The sequence below is a fragment of the Scyliorhinus torazame genome, chromosome 10 (assembly GCF_047496885.1).
Source record: "Scyliorhinus torazame isolate Kashiwa2021f chromosome 10, sScyTor2.1, whole genome shotgun sequence".
Lineage (NCBI taxonomy): Eukaryota > Metazoa > Chordata > Chondrichthyes > Carcharhiniformes > Scyliorhinidae > Scyliorhinus > Scyliorhinus torazame.
This window is the reverse complement of record NC_092716.1, coordinates 32,242,255-32,265,219: the sequence shown is the minus strand read 5'-3', so window position 1 is coordinate 32,265,219 and position 22,965 is coordinate 32,242,255.

Sequence of the window (22,965 nt, the reverse complement as noted above, 5' to 3'; positions counted from 1 at the left end):
AGAGGCAAAGCACCAACTATTAAATTAACAGGTTCTGTGTACATAGCTTGTGGTGATTTGGGCCATCGGTAGCTGCTGAATTGCGGTCAATCATATTCTGTAACCCCATGGTGCGGTAAATCCCTCACTCAACCTTTACCATAAAACCCAGGGATTTACCCTGGCTCAACAAGGAATGCAGGATAATAATTTTTATTAGTGTCACAAGTAGGCTTATACTAACACTGCAATGAAGGTACAGAGGAGCCCAGAGGCAGCATGAGGGTGAAGCTACAGGCATGATTTTCCAGTCTTCTACCAGCAGGTTTGGAGGTGATGGTGGAAGGCATAAAATTCCTCATGTCATCCTTCTGCCCTCCCCTAACTTTTCCACAATTTTACGTGGGGCAAGTGAGGACTAGGGCGGCCCTAAGTATTGGGCCTTTAAGGGGCACATCCTGTCTAGTTTCAATTTCAAAGCTCGCAGAAAGAGTTTAGCAGCAGGTAGAAGCCCAGCACGTCACCCTACTCAGGTTACGAGTGCAAAGCTGAAGTACGAGTCCCTCAGGGACCCCATTTCCACACTGGTTGCCCTCAAGTCCTGCACTCCGCAGATGCTCCTTACCAATAGGCCTCTCCGTCAAGACCTGCATTACCCTCTCCACCTCTCCACTTGGGGCTCACCTCCCCTCCATGCACTTACCTCTGGTCCTGTATGTCATGATATTCAAACACACACATCATGATGGACACACCAACAGACAAATCAGAACACACAACACCACAACCAATCACACACAAAGACAGGAACCATATAAAAGCACAAACACGACACCTGGTGGACAGTAGGTCTGGGGACAAGGACACGGACACGACCTGTTTTAACATCACAAACAGGGAATCCCCACGTGCAGAGTATCAAGACAAAACTGTACATAGAAAGTTTAAATAAAATAGCGTTGTACCATATACAACTGTGTTGGCTCATCTGTGTGTCAGAACGCCCAACACCACATGGTACAGGAGTGGATCGATACCTGACATTCTGGACATGGACCGCACCGACAAACCGCAGCCGTTGCAAGTCGCGGAGAACCTTGGTACCAATTGGAAGCTCTTCAGGCAGCGATTTGACCTGCACATCCGAGCCAACGTGAAACAGAGTGCCTCGGATGAAACGAAGATTGCACTGCTCCTCTTCTACGCAGGGCAGCACGCCCTCGACGTCTTCAACTCACTGGTGTTCGAAGAAGGGGAAAACCAATCCAAGTATGACACGGTCATCCTGAAACTGGACCAGCACTTTAATGTTGAAGTGAATGAAAGTTTTGAAAGATACCTCTTTCAGCAACGCCTGCAAGGTAAGGAGGAGCTTTTTCAACCCTTTTTGACGCACCTCCGAATTCTAGCGCAGTCCTGCGGTTACGGCAGCACCACAGAGTCCATGATCAGGGACCAGATTGTTTTTGGCGTTGCCTCCAGTGGCCTACGCCAGCAGCTTCTTAAAATAAAAGGCCTCACCTTAGCGTCTGCTGTGGAAGCCTGTGTCCTCCACGAGAATGCAACCAGCCGTTTTGCCCGATTTCAGGCGTCCGAATTGGCACGGAGGGGGTCCCCTGCCATCGAATCGGCAAGCCAGGCCGCCCACGACGCCGAACGCATCCAGGCCGTCGATTACTTCCCGACCCGCGGCCCCGACGAGAGCGGCCGCTTCCCGCGCTTTTCGCGGTCTCCCGCGCTGGTGCGCGCCAAAAATAACGGCCACATCGAGGGACGCACTGCGCAGGCGCGCCCACCGCAAGATCGCACTGCGCATGCGCAGTGGCGCAACGAATGCCGTGACGTCATGACGTGCGGCAACTGTGGAGCTGTACACTTAAAAGGGCAATGTCCTGCTAAAAACCGACAGTGCCTCAGATGTGGCAAGATGGGCCACTATGCTGCCCACTGTCGTGCGGCTCAACCCATGGATCCTGCACATCCCCGACAATCTCGCAGACAAGTCAGGACCGTCCAGCCCACACATCAAGACTTCCAGTTAAGTGATGCAGATGACCAGGATGCCTTCCGCGTTTCCGTCATCGATGTCAACAAGGTCAATGCCATCAATCCAGCCGATGAGCGGTGTGCCACCCTGACGGTCAACCGATCGCGCGTCACCTTCCGTCTGGACACCGGCGCATCCGCCAACCTGATTGCATATTCTGAATTCCAGGCCATGAAGGTCAAACCACCCAGCACGCCATCCCGGCTCAAGATGGTTGATTATAACGGGAACGTCATCCCGTCCATAGGATCTTGCCAGCTACAGATAACTCACAAGACACACACGGCGACACTCCCCTTCGAAGTTGTCGGCTCATCAAAAGACTCGTTACTGGGCGCACAGGTGTGTAAGGTCCTTCACCTGGTACAGCGCATTATGTCTCTCTCTCCAGATGAGATATCCGACTTCCCGGATGCTGAGTTCCACGCAAATCTCCATTCCCTCCTTGCTCACAACCAGGAGGTTTTTGAAGGCATGGGGACATTGCCATACACATACAAGATTCGACTCAAACCGGACGCCATCCCTGTCGTTCACGCACCTCGCAGGGTTCCTGCGCCACTCAAAGACCGCCTCAAGTTGCAGCTGCAGGCTCTTCAGGACCAAGAGGTCCTATCCAGGGTCACGGAGCCCACGCCATGGGTCAGCTCCATGGTCTGTGTAAAGAAGCCCTCTGGCGAGCTCCGCATATGTATAGATCCTAAAGATCTGAATAACAACATCATGCGGGAACACTATCCCATCCCGAAACGAGAGGAACTCACCAGCGAGATGGTGCAAGCCAAAATATTTACCAAATTGGGTGCGTCCAAAGGATTTTGGCAGATCCAATTGCACCCGGCCAGCCGAAGGCTATGCACGTTCAACACCCCTTTTGGCAGATTCTGCTACAACCGGATGCCATTCGGCATCATTTAAGCATCTGAAGTTTTCCACCACATTATGGAGCAGATGATGGAAGGCATCGAAGGGGTACGTGTATATGTGGACGATATCATCATTTGGTCCACCACTCCGCAGGAACACATGCATCGTCTACGACGCGTCTTCACCCGCATACGACAAAATGGCCTGCGTCTCAACCGCGCCAAGTGTGCCTTCGGCCAGACTGAGCTGAAATTCCTCGGGGACCACATCTCACGATCAGGGGTCCGTCCCGATGCAGACAAAGTTAGCGCCATCACAGCCATGCCACGGCCGGCTGACAAGAAGGCTGTCCTAAGATTCTTGGGCATGGTCAACTTCCTTGGGAAGTTCATTCCCAACCTGGCTTCTCATATAACGAATATGCGCCATCTCGTAAAAAAATCAACAGAATTCCACTGGCAACAATCGCATCAGCTGGAATGGGAGGAGCTCAAGCACAAACTGGTCACGGCACCAGTGTTGGCGTTCTTTGACACGGCTCGCCCTACAAAGATCTCAACGGATGCCAGCCAATCTGGTATTGGAGCGGTACTCCTGCAAAAAGACAGCACATCGTCATGGGCCCCGGTTGCATATGCCTCACGAGCCATGACCCCTACCGAACAGCGCTACGCGCAAATAGAAAAAGAATGCCTGGGCTTGTTAACTGGACTGGACAAGTTCCACGACTATGTGTATGGTCTTCCACGATTTACGGTTGAAACTGACCACCGCCCCCTGGTCAACATCATTAACAAAGACTGAACGACATGACCCCTCGCCTCCAGCGCATCTTACTTAAACTCAGGAGGTATGATTTCGAACTGATCTACACTCCGGGGAAGGATCTCATCGTGGCGGACATGCTCTCCCGAGCAGTGAGCACACCACCAGATGCGGAGGGGTTCGTGCGTCAAATTGAGGCACACGTGACTCTGACAGCAGCAAATCTGCCAGCTGATGACCCAAATCTGGCCCACATACGCGCAGAGACGGCGACTGACCCCCTTCTACAGCGAGTGATGCGCCACATGGCGGAAGGGTGGCTCAAAGAGCAGTGCCCCCAGTTTTATAATGTGCGAGATGACCTTACCAACATAGACGGGGTCCTTATGAAATTAGACAGGATTGTTATTCCGCACAGCATGCGCCAGATGATTCTTAATCAACTACACGAAGGCCACTTGGGCGTCGAAAAATGCAGACGAAGGGCCCGAGAGGCGGTATATTGGCCGGGTATTAATGAAGACATAGCCAACATGGTGCTCAATTGCACAACCTGTCAGAGGTTTCAGCCGGCGCAACCTCCGGAGACGCTTCTACCACACGAGTTGGTGACGTCCCCCTGGGCGAAGGTGGGTGTTGACCTATTTCACGCAGTCGGCAGAGATTACATCATTATTATAGACTACTTCTCAAACTACCCGGAAGTCATGCCTCTACATGATCTGACGTCGTCCGCAGTCATTGGGGCCTGCAAGGAAACATTTGCTCGCCATGGCATTCCAAGGACTGTCATGTCAGACAATGGACCCTGTTTCGCCAGCCGTGAATGGTCGTCCTTTGCCGCAGCATATGGTTTCACTCATGTGACATCCAGCCCTCTACATCCACAGTCGAATGGGAAGGCAGAGAAGGGCGTCCACATTGCCAAGCGGCTCCTGTGCAAGGCGGCTGCTGCCGGATCGGACTTTAACCTCGCCTTGCTGGCCTATCGATCGGCCCCGCTTTCCACGGGTCTCTCGCCAGCGCAGCTCCTAATGGGTCGCTCCCTCAGGACGACGGTACCATCCATGCTGGCACCAACAACGGACCATGAGACGGTTCTTCATAACATGCAAATGCAGCGTGATCGCCAGAAAAGTCAGTACGACACACGAGCAACGGACCTGCCCCCCCTGTCCTCCGGAGACAAAGTACGCGTCCATCAACCGTATGGTGGCTGGTCAGCACCGGCTGAAGTCCTCCGACATGTGGCTCCCCGCTCGTTCCTGGTTCGCATGCCGTATGGTTCAGTGCGTCGCCGCAATCGGTGCGCCCTTCGCCGACTTCCACGCTCGCAGCCACACAGTACACACACGCCAGATCCTCAACAGTCTTCCGAGGATGACTTTGTGGAGCTGCCGCAGATCACGCCCTCCCCATGGCCACCCATGGCCACGCTTGCACATCAGCCGCTGGTTCTTAACCCACCCTTGAGGCGGTCAACCCAAACTCGTCGCAAGCCCATTAGACTGGACTTATAACACCGTTCATATGTTCAAAAAGTTACACACTTCTGTATTATAACCTGTTGTTGTTTATCGTTCCAGATATCGTCTGACTGGACCACTGTTCAAGTTTTTTTTCTCGTTCGCATTCATGTTCTGTTATGGTACAACCTTGTTGATGTGACGCACCCGACATCGCCCCATGTAAATAGTTACGTCATATGCACATGCTGTACACAACACACACACACTCTTAGATGCACTCACGACACGATTATATTTATTACCACGTAGGCACATACCTTTGTAAAAAGGGGGGATGTCATGATATTCAAACACACACATCATGATGGACACACCAACAGACAAATCAGAACACACAACACCACAACCAATCACACACAAAGACAGGAACCATATAAAAGCACGAACACGACACCTGGTGGTCAGTAGGTCTGGGGACAAGGACACGGACACGACCTGTTTTAACATCACAAACAGGGAATCCCCACGTGCAGAGTATCAAGACAAAACTGTACATAGAAAGTTTAAATAAAATAGCGTTGTACCATATACGACTGTGTTGGCTCATCTGTGTGTCAGAACGCCCAACACCACACTGTACTCCTGGACTTCGAATCTGGGGACTGCTTGTAGTCCCATTCCTAGCCACTGCTGCCACTGGCGCTGCTGGGACTGGCTGCAGCTCTCTGAATTGGGACTTCTGCTGAGGTGAGGGGCAGAGGTCTCATCTCCATCCAGTCAATTAATGCTCCTCAAAGCATTCATTAGCTTTGGGGCTGCTGTGACTTGTGAGGCTGCGACCCCGCTGACTCTTCAGTGGTGGGGCAGCAAATCTCGCAATCCAAAGGAATCCTGCCCATAACACATGACTATAACCATGCAGAACAGTGGAAGCAGCAACAGAGCTCAGTAAATCTACCACCAATGGATCAGATCCAAGCTCTGGAGTCCTGCCACATCTAATTGTAAATCGCGATGAATTAAACAACTAACAGGGGGAAGCGGCTTCACAAATAATTCCCTCCTAAACAATGTGGGAGTGGGGGGGGGGATCTGCAGGTCAGAACAAAAGACAAGATTGAAATGTTTACAACCATCTTCAACCAGAGATTATCCTGACGTCCCCAACATCATAAAGGCCAGTCTTCAGCCAATTTGATTCACTCATGTAGCAGGTTAGCACAATTACTTCACAGCTCCAGAGTCCCAGGTTCGATTCCCGGCTTGGGTCACTGTCTGTGCAGAGTCTGCATGTTCTCCCCGTGTGTGTGTGGGTTTCCTCCGGGTGCTCCAGTTTCCTCCCACAGTCCAAAGATGAGCAGGTTAGATGGATTGGCCATGCTAAATTGCCCTTAGTGTCGAAAATTGCCCTTAGTGTTGGATGGGGTTACTGGGTTATGGGGGATAGGGTGGGGGTGGGCTTGGGTAGGGTGCTCTTTCCAAGAGCCGATGCAGACGCGATGGGCCGAATGGCCTCCTTCTGCACTGTAAATTCTATGATAATCCACAAGGTATCGAGAATGACCTGAAGACTCTGAGTCTCGCCAAATCCCTGCCTAAGAGCACTGTAGAAGTATCTACAATTATAGATACCTTAAATGTACTTAATTATATGCAGGTGTTGGCATTAATTGGTGATTTTTTTTGTGTTCTGATAAATAGAAACCGACTGAAGCTGATTAGGTAACTTCATTGAAATAGTCACGTGGAACGTGAGGGGCTTAGGAGGTCCGGTCAAGAGATCAAGGGTGCCTGCACATCTTAAAAGTTTGAAAGCCGATGTAGCAATGCTGCAGGAATCTCACTTGAGGGTGAAGGACCAGGTAAGACTTAAAAAGGGCTGGGTTAGCCAAGTGTTTCACTCTGGATTTGATGGAAGGGCTCGAGGAGTAGCGGTAATGGTCAGCAAAAGAGTACGCTTCCAGATGGAGAAGGTGGTGGCAGATCAGGGGGGTAGATATGTGATTGTGACAGGGGCGCTGGAGGGGAGGCTAGTGGTGCTGTGAAGTGTATAAGGCCCCAATTGGGACGATATGGGATTCGCAAAGAAGGTGTTTGAGGCAATCCCCGACTTGGACACACACAAACTGATAGTGGGGGAGGTACTGAAACTTGGTGCAGGAGCCAAGGTTGGACAGGTCACGGCCGCACTTGCTGGCCCCATCAGGGGGGGCGAAGGCGTTAGCTGGGCTAATGGTGGAAATGGGAGTGGTGGACCCTTGGAGGTTTCTGCACCCGAGGGAACGGGGGTACTCGTTTTTCTCAGCAGTCCACAAGGTATATTCGCGAATCGACTTTTTCGTGGTGGGGCAGGCTTTGTTGGCTGATGTTAAGGGGTCGGAATACTTGGCAATTGCAGTGTCAGATCATGCTCTACATTGGGTGGATATGGTGCTGGAGAAGGGGGTAGCGCAGAGACCAGGGTGGAAATTAGATGTGGGACTTTTGGGGACCAAGTGTTCAGTGACAAAATTGAAAAGGTAATTAAGGAATATGTAGGTTTCAACTGTACGGGTGAGGTGTCGAAGGCGGTCGTCTGGGAGGTTCTAAAGGCAGTGGTGAGGGGGGAGGTGATCTCTTTTAAGGCCAGGGTGGACAAGGAGGAGAGGTTGGAGCGACAGAGGGTAATAGATGAGATGTTGGAGGTAGATAGGAGTTATGCAGAGGATGGGGACCCAGCAAAGCTGGAAAAGAGGAAGGAACTACAGCCGAGCTTTGACCGACTATCTACCAGGAAGGCGGTGCACGAACTGGGGCGAGCAAGGGGTGCATTTTACGAACATGAAGATAAGTCTGTTAGCATGTCAGCTCCAGAGGGAAGCAGCAGCAAGGGAAATTGTACAGGTGAAGGATAGGGCAGGGAAGTTGGTGGTGGCTCCGGATCTGATTAACAAGGTTTTTGAGGAATTTTATGCGAGGCTGTGCAGGTCAGAGCCACCCGGGGGAGATCGTGAGATGCAGGAATTTCTAGATGGGTTGGAGTACCCGAGGTTAGGGGAGGGGGGACAGTGCTACATTAGAAGGAGCGATAGGGGAGCAGGAGATAAAGGATGCGATTGGGAGGATGAAGCCGGGGAAGGTGGCAGGGCCGGATGGGTTTCCGGTGGAATATTATAAAAATTTCAAGGATAAGCTGGCACCCCTGATGGTGGGGATGTTTGAAGTGGTGATAGGAAAGGGGGTGTTGCCATAAACCGTGGGGCAGGCATCGATCTCCCTGTGGCTAAAAAAAGATAAGGATCCGACAGAGTGTGGGTCATATAGGCCCATATCACTTCTGAATGTGGACGTAAAAATATTGGCGAAGGTACTGGCGGATAGGCTGGAGGAGAGCCTCCCGAAGGTGATAGGTGAAGATCAGAAGGGGTTCATGAAAGGGAGGCAGCTCTTTTCGAACATTAGGAGGGTATTGAATGTCGTTATGGCACCGGCGGAGGGGAAAGAAACAGAGGTGGTTGTGGCATTGGATGTTGAGAAGGAATTTGACCGGGTAGAGTGGGGGTACTTGATGGCAGTTCTGGAGCGGTTTGGGATTGGACCAAGATTTGTGAATTGGGTAAAGCTACTATATAAGGAACCGAGGGCGAGTGTCCGCACAAACAACATCAGCTCGAGATACTTTTCTCTCCACCGTGGGACTAGGCAGGGATGTCCTATGTCCCCCCTGCTGTTTGCACTCGCGATTGAGCCATTGGCCATCGCAGTAAGAGGTTCGGGGGTATGGAAAGGAATAGTGCGGGGGGGGTGGGGGGGGTGGGGGGTGGGATAGAGCATAGGGTGTCTTTATATGCCGATGACTTGTGTGGTAAGCTATATGAGGGGTATCGCGGTACCTAGGTGGGATGTACCTTATACTGTAGTATGAGTGGTAGAATCTGATGTGTTGGGTAGGCTGGGTCGATGTGGACTGCACTTGATGCAGTGTAGCGAGCGACAGACCTCCAACACTTGATAAGGTGTAACACAATATTATTTAACATCTAAACTATTATACATGTTCAACTGTGGGTTGACACTATGCTGACTTGACTGGAGACCTGATACTAGCCTAGCCAGACTTACTAGCTACCACATGGTGTTTGCACTGGCCAGCTCACTAACTCTGACTGTCTCAGAGGCTGGGACCCGAGAGAGCGGGAAAACTGTTACCCTCTGGCTTTATCATGGTCGTGTCCTGTCTGGTGATTGGCTGCTCTGTTTTGTGTGCTTACTGGTCATCCTGTATGTCAATCACAGCCTGTCTGCACTCCATTGTATACATAGATGTATATTATGACATCTCCCCCCCCTTTTTTGTTTTGTTTTGTATTGTGTGTGTTGAGATAATAAATATTAAGGTGCATGTGCGTGTGGATGTGTATATGTGCGTGACTATATACAGAATGTGCTGAAATGGCCTTATGTACACAGGAAGGTGTTGCTAGTGCAGATATAGGGCAGATGAAACGGTAAAAAACAATATTTACAGAGGTCAAAACAATAAGGTAACACATTTGTGCAAAAGTTCAGTCTATAAGTTTAGTCTCTGCGGCGGGCGACACATTCTGGTTGGCTGCCTCAAGGTTGGATCAGGGCCGCCTGCACTTGGATAGGCGGGACCGCCGCCAATGCGGTGGTCGCAGAGATCGGCAGGATTGCTGGTGGATCGGTGGCCTCGTGGTAGGGCATATCCGGAGGAAGCATTGTGTGAGGCGGGACATCATGGTTAGGTGGCGGGCGTGGAACTCTGCGCAGCGCCCGTCTGTTGCGTCGTAGGAAGGAGCCATCAGCCATGCGGACGAGGAACGATCTCGGGGCCACTTGCTTGACCACCACAGCTGTGGCGGACCAGCCGCTGTCAGGCAACTGCACACGAACACGATTAGTTGGGACCAGCTCGGGGAGATCCGTGGCATGAGCGTCATATGCTGATTTCTGTTGGGCCCGAGACTGCTGAATCTTTTGTATGACCGTGAGGTGGTCAAGGTCTGGAACATGGATGGCTGGAACCGTGGTTCACAGAGTGCGGTTCATGAGCATCTGCGCGGGAGACAACCGGGACAGCGGGGATGCTCTGTATGCCAGCAGCGCCAGGTTGAAGTCGGAGCCTGAGTCTGCAGCCTTGCATAGTAATCTCTTGACGATATGGACCCCTTTTTCGGCCTTCCCGTTTGACTGCGGGTAGTGGGGGCTGGAGGTTACGTGACAAAAGTTGTATAGGCAGGCAAAATCAGACCATTCCTGGCTGTAAAAACAGGGATTGTTGTCACTCATCACCGTGAGCGGTATCCCATGCCTGGCAAACGTTTCTTTGCATGCTTTAATCACCGCCTTTGACGTGAGATCGGACTGTTTCACCACTTCTGGGTAATTGGAGAAGTAGTCGACCAGGAGGACATAGTCACGCCCCTTGGCGTGGAAAAGGTCGACACCGACTTTGGACCATGGGGAGGTCACTATCTCATGTTGCTGCAGAGTTTCTTTGGGTTGAGCTGGCTGAAATTTCTGACATGTGGGGCAGTTGAGGACCGTGTTGGCAACGTCCTGGATGGTGCCCGGCCAATAGACTGCCTCTCGAGCTCTGCGTCGACATTTCTCGACCCCCAGGTGACCCTCATGGAGTTGGCCGAGCATCATAGCTCGCATGCTCTGCAGAATCACAATCCTATCAAGCTTCATGAGGATGCCGTCCACCACCGTCAGGTCGTCCTTGACGTTGTAAAACTGGGGACACTGTCCCTTCTTCCAGCCATTTGTGAGGTGCTGCATCACACGCTGTAGCAGGGGATCCTTGGCCGTTTCCTCACGAATTTGGATGACCCTCTCATCAGTGGCCGGAAGGTTGGAGGCACAGAATTGCACCTGCGCATCGATTTGGCAGACAAAGTCAGTCTGTTCACACGGTGTGGTGATAGACCTGGAAAGGGCATCTGCAACAATGAGTTCTTTGCCTGGTGTGTAGACAAGTTCAAAGTCATAGCGGCGTAGCTTGAGAAGGATTCGTTGTAACCCGAGGCGTCATGCCACTCAAATCCTTCTGGGTTATGTGGACTAATGGCCTATGGTCCGTCTCAACCGTGAATTTTGGGAGGCCATACACAAAGTCGTGAAATTTGTCGATTCCTGTTGGGAGGCCCAGGTATTCCTTCTCAATCTGAGCGTACCGTTGCTCAGTGAGCGTCATGGCTCTGGAGGCATACGCAACTGGGGCCCATGAGGAGGAGTCATCCCGTTGGAGGAGAACCGCCCCAATACCGTCCTGGCTCGCGTCAGTGGATATTTTGGTCTCTTTGGTAGGGTCGAAGAACGCCAGAACCGGGGCTATGGTGAGTTTTGCCCTCAGCTCACACCATTCGTTCTCATGAGCAGGCAGCCACTGGAATTCCGTCGACTTTTTGACGAGATGGCGGAGGGCTGTGGTGTGTACCGCCATGTTGGGAATTAACTTCCCGAGGAAGTTGACCATCCCTAGAAAGCGGAGGACCGCCTTCTTGTCCTCTGGGGTCTTCATGGCATTGATCGCCGAGACCTTGTCAGCATCTGGCCGCAAGCCTTGCTGCGAGGTGTGGTCACCAAGGAATTTGATTTCTGATTGACCAAACGAGTTCTGTTGAGTCGGAGGCCATGCTCATGGATTCTGTGGAATACCTGCTTGAGGCGATCGATGTGTTCTTGAGGAGTTGTGGACCAGATTATGACATCGTCAACATGCACGCGCACCCCCTCGATACCCTCCATCATTTGTTCCATGATGCGGTGAAATACCTCTGATGCAGAGATGATGCCAAAAGGCATCCGGTGTGGCAGTAGCGACCAAATGGGGTATTGAATGTGCACAGCTTGCGACTGGATGCATCCAGCTGTATTTGCCAGAACCCCTAGGAGGCGTCCAGCTTCGTAAAGAGTTTGGCATGAGCCATCTCGCTGGTCAACTCCTCTCGTTTTGGAATTGGGTAATGTTCCCTCATTATGTTGCGGTTTAAATCCTTGGGGTCGATGCAGATTCGAAGCTCCCCTGACGGCTTCTTGACGCAGACCATGGAGCTGACCCAGTCTGTGGGTTCTGTGACCTTTGATATGATGCCCTGGTCCTGGAGGTCCTGTAACTGCTGCTTGAGGCGGCCCTTGAGGGATGCCGGCACCCGACGTGGTGCGTGGATCACAGGGGTGGTGTTTGGTTTGAGCAGGATTTTGTGTCGGTATGGGAGTGTGCCCATTCCGTCGAACATGCTGTGGTACTGCGTGATGATGTCATCAATTTCAGCCTGGACGTTCTCATCAGGTGAGGCCGTCGCTTGTGAGGATGACATGGTGTGGACTCGCTGAACCAAGTTCAGGAGTTTGCAGGCCCGAGCACCGAGCAGGGATGCTCTGTCGGGTCCCACAATCCCAAATCGCAGTGTCGCTTTAAATGACTTATTGGAAACTCTGAGTTGGCAGAGCCACTGGCAGCTATGGCATTGCCATTGTAGTCAAGGAGCTGCCAGGCCGGTGGAAGAATGCTTGGTCTGACGCGGATGGTGTCGAGATCGGATTTGGAGATGAGGTTCGCCGATGCGCCGGTGTCCAGTTTGAACCGGATGCGAGCCTTGTTGACTGTGAGGACAGCACACCACTTGTCGTCGGGATCCCCGCTGAGGATCGGGAGGTGCTTCGCTGTCTTGGAGAAAGGCAGTGCATGCTTCGTAATGATGCCCACCCAGTATGGAGATTTGAGGCACGCAGCATCAGGATCTGTTGGGCTGTCGGAGTCTGGCATGGCCTGTTGTATTGAACGGATGCTTCTGCGCCGCGGCTGGGATCGCTGGATGCTGGGCAGTGGAGCAGACCTGCAAAGGGCTGCGTCGTGGCCAAGCTTGCCACACTGTAGACACCGTCCTGATTTTGCCTGACATTGCCGCTTTAAATGGGCGGAGCCACAATTCGGACGCGTCATGACGCCAACGTCAGCGTGTTCCGTGCACCATCGCGCATGCACAGTGCGGTCGAACGACATACGCACCTGCGCAGTCTGGTCGTCGGTCTCGCCGTCCCCTCGGTCGTGGCGCGCATGCACAGGGGCCCGGGAAAAGTGTGTGGAATGGCCACTCTCGTCGATAATTCGGCCCTGCATTTCTGCGATGGCCAGCACCCGTTCTGCCTCGTGGGAGGTTAGCTTTGCCGTTTCTGCCGCCCTGATGTGGGAGTACCGATCGTTAGCATGTTCGTGGAGAACGCACGTTTTGATAGCGATGGTGAGGGTGAGCTGCTTGACTTTCAGGAGCTGCTGGCGAAGGGAATTGGAGTGGACCCCGAAAATGATCTGATCCCGGATCATGGAATCAGTGGTCGAGTCATAGTTACATGACTGCGCGAGGATGCGGAGATGGGTCAGAAAGGATTGAAAAGGTTCATTCTTACCCTGAAGCCTCTGCTGGAAACGTACCGTTCAAAGCTCTCATTCACCTCAATGTCGCAGTGGCTGTCGAACTTCAGTAGGACTGTTTTAAATTTTGTCTTGTCTTCGCCTTCAGCGAATGTAAGGGAGTTGTAGATGTGGATAGCGTGGTCCCCGGCTGTGGAGAGGAATAGTGCGATCTTCCTGGCGTCCGATGAGGCCTCGAGGTCGGTGGCTTCCAGATAGAGTTGGAACTTTTGTTTGAAGATCTTCCAATTTGCACCGAGGTTGCCGGCGATGCGGAGCTGCGGAGGAGGGCGGATGTTTTCCATGTCACCGGATGGCTGGTTGCTGGTCAACGCTGATTCACTCAAGGTAGGTCCGTCTGTTTGCTGGTCAACGCTGATTCACGCAAGGTAGGTCCGTCAATTTTCAGCATCACTCACTGGTACCATGATGTGTTGGGTAGGCTGGGTCGATGTGGACTGCACTTGATGCGGTGTAGCGAGAGACAGTCCTCCAACACTTGATAAGATGCAACACAATTTTATTTAACATCTAAACTATTTTACATGTTCAACTGTGGGTTGACACTATGCTGACTTGACTGGAGACCTGATACTTGCCTAACCAGACTTACTGGCTACCACATGTTTGCACTGGCCAGCTCACTGTCTCAGAGGCTGGGTCCCGAGAGAGGGGGAAAACTGGTGCCCTCTAGCTTTATAGTGGTCGTGTCCTATCTGGTGATTGGCTGCTCTGTTCTGTGTGCTACTGGTCATCCTGTGTGTCAATCACTGCCTGTCTGCACTCCATTGTGTATACATAGATGTATATTATGACAGAACCTGCCTGCAGACGGAGCATAAGAGTCTGTTTTTCACCCACAGCAGTCATTCTGTACCGGAGCTGCTGGGGTAACTACTTGTTCATTAAAGTCTCCAATTGGACTACAATCTCGCTTCAGTAGTGATTGATCGTGCATCAATTTAATGAACAAAATTGAAGAATGGCTGCTCTCCGCATCAAGCCAGAATGTCTACAAATCAATCCCCACGCGGCAAATGCAGCAGCAACTTTTAAACATTGGCTGGCATGTTTCAACGGGTACATCAGGACGGCCCCGACTACCCCCACGGAGGAACAGAAAATGCAAGTCCTCCACTCAAGGCTGAGCCCAGAAATCTACATGCTTATCGAAGACGCGGACGGTTTCGAGGACGCACTGTGAATCAGGTATATGCTCAGCATCTTTTAGCTACCAGACGGCAGATCCCAGGGGAATCACTGGACGATTTTTACCACGCATTGTTAGTGTTAGGTAGAAACTGTAACTGTCCACATTTCTCAGCCAATGACCACACCGAACTCTTAATATGGGATGCTTTTGTTGCGGGCTGTCCTCTAAAATCCGCCAGCGACTGCTGGAAAACGACATGCTAGGGCTTAAAGAAGCACGAAAACTTGCACACTCCCTAGATGTAGCCTGCCGCAACGCCCAGGCCTATGTTCCCGACCGCGTGGTACCCGCATGGACAGGGTGGACTTCACCCGCGGCCAATTCCAAAGCACCCCTAGATTCCCCACAAGCTTGTGCAGTGCGGCAGCCAGGAAACCCCCGGGTGGGGGGGGGGATGCTATTTTTGCGGGCAAAACAAACATCCCTGGCAACGCTGCCCAATCCAATCTGCAAGGGCTGCGGGAAGAAGGGGCACCTCGTGGCAGTATGCCAGGCCCAGTTGGCCGCCGCTGTCTCCACAGGCGAACCGGACCCGCTGCCATTCCTCTCCTCACAGGCCATGTGCGATTCATGGGGGCAGTCATCTTGGATGACATCATAGGACCCCGACTCGGCTGGCCATGTATCGCCTGATGAGATCTCCCAGCCGACCATGTGCAATTCATGGGGGCAGCCATCTTGGATGACGTTTCAGGACCCCGACTCGGGTGGCCGTGTATCGCCCGACGAGATCGCTCAGCTTCTGCCACAACTTGCCTCAGTGACACTGGACCAGTCTCGGCCCCGAACGTTTTCAACCGCTGCGACGTCGGTACTCATCAACGGGCACAAAACATTCTGCTTGACCGACTCTGAGAGCACGGAGAGCTTCATCCATCCCAATACGGTAAGACACTGCTTCCTCGCTGTACACCCGATTAAACAAAAGATCTCCCTGGCCTCTGGGTCCCACTCTGTGGAGATCCGGGGGTACTGCATAGCCACCCTCACGGCCCAGGGCGTGGAGTTCAATAACTTCCGACTCAACGTCCTCCCCCATCTCTGCGCTGCCACACTCCTGGGACTGGACTTCCAGTGTAACCTGCAAAGTTTAACGTTCAAATTCGACGGCCCCATACCCCCCTCACTGTCTGCTGCCTCGCGACCCTCAAGGTCGACCCGCTTTGCAAACCTTACCCCCGATTGCAAACCCGTCGCCACCAGGAGCAGACTGTACAGTGCCCAGGACCGGACCTTCATTAGGTCGGAGGTCCAACGGTTACTAAAGGAAGGCATTATGGAGGCCAGCAACAGCCCATGAAGAGCTCAAGTGGTGGTTGTAAAGACCGGGGAGAAACATAGGATGGTCGTAGACTACAGTCAGACCATCAACAGGTATACGCAGCTCGACGCGTACCCTCTCCCCACATATCTGAAATGGTCAACCAGATAGCGCAATACGAGGTTTTCTCCACAGTCGACCTTAAATCAGCCTACCACCAGCTCCCCATTCGCCCGGACGACCGCAAGTACACTGCATTTGAAGCAGATGGGCGGCTCTACCACTTTCTAAGGGTTCCCTTTGGTGTCACAAATGGGGTCTCGGTCTTCCAACGGGAGATGGACCGAATGGTTGACCGGTACGGTCTGCGGGCCACGTTCCCGTACCTCCACAATGTCACCATCTGCGGCCACACCCAGCAGGACCACAACACCAACCTCCGCAAATTTCTCCATAACGCAAAAATCCTGAACTTAACCTATAACAAGGACAAATGCGTGTTTAGCATCGATCGCCTAGCCATCCTCGGCTACGTAGTGCATGATGGAGTCATAGGCCCAGATACCGAATGCGTGCGCCCCCTCATGAGTTTCCCCTCCCCCACTGCCCCAAGGCCCTGAAACGTTGCCTGGGCTTCTTTTCTACGTAGTGCATGATGGAGTTATAGGCCCAGATCCGGAACGCATGCGCCCCGTCATGAGTTTCCCCTCCCCCACTGCCCCAAGGCCCTGAAACGTCGGCTTCTTTTCTTATTACGCCCAGTGGGTCCCCAATTATGTGGACAAGGCCCGCCCACTAATCCAGTCCATGGTTTTTCCCCTATCGGCAGAGGCCCGCCAGGCTTTCAGTCGCATCAAAGCAGACATCGCCAGGGAGACGATGCACGCAATCGATGAGTCCCTCACCTTCCAGGTCGAGAGCGACGCATCAGACGTAGCTCTGGCTGCCACCCTAAATCAGGTGGGCAGACCCGTGGCCTTCTTTTCACGCACCCTCCACGCCTCAGAAATCCGCCATTCCTCCGTCGAGAAGTAGGCCCAAGCCATCGTCCAAGCTGTGCGGCATTGGAGGCATTACCTGGCCGGCAGGAGGTTCACTCTCTTCACTGACCAACGGTCAGTAGTCTTCATGTTTGACAATGCACAGCGGGGCAAAATTAAGAATGATAAGGTCTTACGGTGGAAGATCGAGCTCGCCATCTACAATTACGAGATCTTGCAGCGTCCCATGAAGCTCAACGAGCCTCCTGATGCTCTGTCCCGCATCTGGCTCTTCTGCCAGTACAAAGAACAAAGAACAAAGAAATGTACAGCACAGGAATAGGCCCTTCGGCCCTCCAAGCCCGTGCCGACCATGCTGCCCGACTAAACTACAATCTTCTACATTTCCTGGGTCCGTATCCCTCTATTCCCATCCTATTCATGTATTTGTCAAGATGCCCCTTAGAACATAGAACATAGAACAATACAGCGCAGTACAGGCCCTTCGGCCCACGATGTTGCACCGAAACAAAAGCCATCTAACCTACACTATACCATTATCATCCATATGTTTATCCAATAAACTTTTAAATGCCCTTAATGTTGGCGAGTTCACTACTGTAGCAGGTAGGGCATTCCACGGCCTCACTACTCTTTGCGTAAAGAACCTACCCCTGACCTCTGTCCTATATCTATTACCCCTCAGTTTAAGGCTATGTCCCCTCGTGCTAGCCATTTCCATCCGCGGGAGAAGGCTCTCACTGTCCACCCTATCTAACCCTCTGATCATTTTGTATGCCTCTATTAAGTCTCCTCTTAACCTTCTTCTCTCTAACGAAAACAACCTCAAGTCCATCAGCCTTTCCTCATAAGATTTTCCCTCCATACCAGGCAACATCCTGGTAAATCTCCTCTGCACCCGTTCCAAAGCCTCCACGTCCTTCCTATAATGCGGTGACCAGAACTGTACGCAATACTCCAAATGCGGCCGTACCAGAGTTCTGTACAGCTGCAACATGACCTCCTGACTCCGGAACTCAATCCCTCTACCAATAAAGGCCAACACTCCATAGGCCTTCTTCACCACCCTATCAACCTGGGTGGCAACTTTCAGGGATCTATGTACATGGACACCTAGATCCCTCTGCTCATCCACACTTTCAAGAACTTTTCCATTAGCCACATATTCCACATTCCTGTTTTTCCTTCCAAAGTGAATCACCTCACACTTCTCTACATTAAACTCCATTTGCCACCTCTCAGCCCAGCACTGCAGCTTATCTATATCCCTCTGTAACCTGCTACTTCCTTCCTCACTATCGACAACACCACCGACTTTAGTATCGTCTGCAAATTTACTCACCCACCCTTCTGCGCCTTCCTCTAGGTCATTGATAAAAATGACAAACAGCAACGGCCCCAGAACAGATCCTTGTGGTACTCCACTTGTGACAGAACTCCATTCTGAACATTTCCCATCAACCACCACCCTCTGTCTTCTTTCAGCTAGCCAATTTCTGATCCACATCTCTAAATCACCCTCAATCCCCAGCCTCCGTATTTTCTGCAATAGCCTACCGTGGGGAACCTTATCAAACGCTTTGCTGAAATCCATATACACCACATCAACTGCTCTACCCTCGTCTACCTGTTCAGTCACCTTCTCAAAGAACTCGATAAGGTTTGTGAGGCATGACCTACCCTTCACAAAGCCATGCTGACTATCCCTGATCATATTATTCCTATCTAGATGATTATAAATCTTGTCTCTTATAATGCCCTCCAAGACTTTACCCACTACAGACGTGAGGCTCACCGGTCTATAGTTGCCGGGGTTGTCTCTGCTCCCCTTTTTGAACAAAGGGACCACATTTGCTATCCTCCAGTCCTCTGGCACTATTCCTGTATCCAATGATGACATAAAAATCAAAGCCAATGGTCCAGCAATCTCTTCCCTGGCCTCCCAGAGAATCCTAGGATAAATCCCATCAGGCCCCGGGGACTTATCTATTTTCAGCCTGTCCAGAATTGCCAACACCTCTTCCCTACTTACCTCAATGCCATCTAATCTATTTACCTGGAGCTCAGCATTCTCCTCCACAACATTCTCTTTTTCCTGAGTGAATACTGACGAAAAATATTCATTTAGTATCTCGCCTATCTCTTCAGACTCTACACACAACTTCCCATCCCTGTCCTTGACTGGTCCTACTCTGTCCCTAGTCATTCGCTTATTCCTGACATTGTCACTATCGTCCCTGCTTCCACCACCTCCTCCGGTAGCGAGTTCCAGGCACCCACTACCCTCTGTGTAAAAAAACTTGCCTCGTACATCTACTCTAAACCTTGCCCCTCTCACCTTAAACCTATGCCCCCTAGTAATTGCCCCCTCTACCCTGGGGAAAAGCCTCTGACTATCCACTCTGTCTATGCCCCTCATGATTTTGTAGACCTCTATCAGGTCACCCCTCAACCTCCGTCGTTCCAATGAGAACAAACCGAGTTTATTCAACCGCTCCTCATAGCTAATGCCCTCCATACCAGGCAACATTCTGGTAAATCTCTTCTGCACCCTCTCTAAAGCCTCCACATCCTTCTGATAGTGTGGCAACCAGAATTGAACACAACACTCCAAGTGTGGCCTAACTAAGGTTCTATACAGCTGCAACATGACTTGCCAATTCTTATACTCAATGCCCTGGCCAATGAAGGCAAGCATGCCGTATGCCTTCTTGACTACCTTCTCCACCTGTGTTGCCCCTTTCAGTGACCTGTGGACCTGTACTCCTAGATCTCTCTGACTTTCAATACTCTTGAGGGTTCTACCATTCACTGTATATTCCCTACCTGCATTAGACCTTCCAAAATGCATTACCTCACATTTGTCCGGATTAAACTCCATCTGCCATCTCTCTGCCCAAGTCTCCAAACAATCTAAATCCTGCTGTATCCTCTGACAGTCCTCATCGCTATCCGCGATTCCACTACCCTTTGTGTCGTCTGCAAACTTACTAATCAGACCAGTTACATTTTCCTCCATCATTTATATATACTACAAACAGCAAAGGTCCCAGCACTGATCCCTGTGGAACACCACTGGTCACAGCCCTCCAATTAGAAAATCATCCTTCCATTGCTACTCTCTGCCTTCTATGACCTAGCCAGTTCTGTATCCACCTTGCCAGCTCACCCCTGATCCCGTGTGACTTCACCTTTTGTACTAGTCTACCATGAGGGACCTTGTCAAAGGCCTTACTGAAGTCCATATAGACAACATCCACTGCCCTACCTGCATCAATCATCTTTGTGACCTCCTTGAAAAACTCTATCAAGTTAGTGAGACACGACCTCCCCTTCACAAAACCATGCTGCCTCTCACTAATACATCCATTTGCTTCCAAATGGGAGTAGATCCTGTCTCGAAGAATTCTCAGCAGTAATTTCCCTACCACTGAAGTAAGGCTGACCAGCCTGTAGTTCCCTGGATTATCCTTGCTACCCTTCTTAAATAGAGGAACAACATTGGCTATTCTCCAGTCCTCCGGGACATCACCTGAAGACAGTGAAGACCGAAAGATTTCTGTCAAGGCCTCAGCAATTTCCTCTCCAGCCTCCTTCAGTATTCTGGGGTAGATCCCATCAGGCCCTGGGGACATTTCTACCTTAATATTTTTTAAGACGCCCAACACCTCATCTTTTTGGATCTCAATGTCACCCAGGCTATCTACACACCCTTCTCCAGACTCAACATCTACCAATTCCTTCTCTTTGATGAATACTGATGCAAAGTATTCATTTAGTACCTCACCCATTTCCTCTGGCTCCACACATAGATTCCCTTGCCTAGCCTTCAGTGGGCTAACCCTTACCCTGACTACCCTCTTGCTTTTTATGTATGTGTAAAAAGCCTTGGGATTTTCCTTAACCCTATTTGCCAATGACTTTTCGGGACCCCTTCTAGCCCTCCTGACTCCTTGCTTAAGTTCCTTCCTACTTTCCTTATATTCCACACAGGCTTCGTCTGTCCCAGGCTTTTAGCCCTGACAAATGCCTCCTTTTTCTTTTTGACGAGGCCTACAATATCTCTCGTTATCCAAGGTTCCCGGAAATTGCCGCATTTATCCTTCTTCCTCACAGGAACATGCCGGTCCTGAAATTCATTTCAACTGACACTTGAAAGCCTCCCACATGTAAGATGTTGATTTGCCCTCAAACATCCGCCCCCAATCTAGGTTCTTCAGTTCCCACCTAATATTGTTATAATTAGCCTTCCCCCAATTTAGCACATTCAGCCTGGGACCACTCTTATCTTTGTCCACTAGCACTTTAAAACTTATTGAATTGTGGTCACTGTTACCGAAATGCTCCCCTACTGAAACTTCTACCACCTGGCCGGGCTCATTCCCCAATACCAGGTCCAGTACCGCCCCTTCCCTAGTTGGACTGTCTACATATTGTTTTAAGAAGCCCTCCTGGATCCTCCTTACAAACTCTGCCCCGTCTAAGCCCCTGGTACTAAGTGAGTCCCAGTCAATATTGGGGACGTTGAAGTCTCCCATCACCACAACCCTGTTGTTTTTACTCTTTTCCAAAATCTGTCTACCTATCTGTTCTTCTATCTCCCGCTGGCTGTTGGGAGGCCTGTAGTAAACCCCCAACATTGTGACAGCGCCCTTCTTATTCCTGATCTCTACCCATATAGCCTCATTGCCCTTTGAGGTGTCTTCCCGTAGTACAGCTGTGATATCCTCCCTAACCAGTAGCGCAACTCCGCCACCCCTTTTACATCCCCCTCTATCCCGCCTGAAACATCTAAATCCTGGAACGTTTAGCTGCCAATCCTGCCCTTCCCTCAACCAGGTCTCTGTAATGGCAACAACATCATAGTTCCAAGTACTAATCCAAGCTCTAAGTTCATCTGCCTTACCCGTAATACTTCTTGCATTAAAACATATGCACTTCAGGCCACCAGACCCGCTGTGTTCAGCAACTTCTCCCTGTCTGCTCTGCCTCAGAGTCACACTGTCCCTATTCCCTAGTTCTCCCTCAATGCTCTCTGCTTCTGACCTACTGCTCCCGTGCCCACCCCCCTGCCATACTAGTTTAAACCCTCCCTTGTGACACTAGCAAACCTCGCGGCCAGGATATTTATCCCTCTCCAGTTTAAATGCAACCCGTCCTTCTTATATAGGTCACACCTGCCCCGGAAGAGCTCCCAGTGGTCCAGATAACGGAAATCCTCCCTCCTACACCAGCTGTTTAGCCACGTGTTTAGCTGGTCTATCTTCCTATTTCTAGCCTCACTGGCACGTGGCACAGGGAGTAATCCCGAGATTATAACCCTAGAGGTCCTGTCTTTTAACTTTCTGCCTAGCTCCCTGAACTCCTGCTGCAGGACCTCATGCCCCTTCCTGCCTATGTCGTTAGTACCAATATGTACAACGACCTCTGCCTGTTCGCCCTCCCCCTTCAGGATGCCTTCTACCCGTTCTACCTCTGTCACTGGCGGGTCGGGTACACCCGTTCGGTGTACAAGTAGACCGATTCCGGACCCTCCACGACAACCTCTGCCACCCGGCGGTCACCCGGTTCTTCCACTTTGTTAAAACTCGCAATCTGCCCTACACCATCGAGGAGGTCAGGGCCATAACTAGAAACTGCCAAATCTGTGCGGAGTGCACGCCGCACCTCTACAGGCCAGAGAAAGCGCACCTGGTGAAGGCTTCCCGCCCCTTTGAACGCCTCAGCGTGGATTTCAAAGGGCCCCTTCCCTCCACCGACCGCAACACGTATTTTTTAAACGTGATTGATGAGTGCTCCCGGTTCCCTTTTGCCATCCCCTGCCCCGACATGACGGCTGCCACCGTCATTAAAGCCCTCCACAGCATCTTTACTCTGTTCGGTTTCCCCGCTTACATCCATAGCGACAGGGGGTCCTCCTTCATGAGTGACGAGCTGCGTC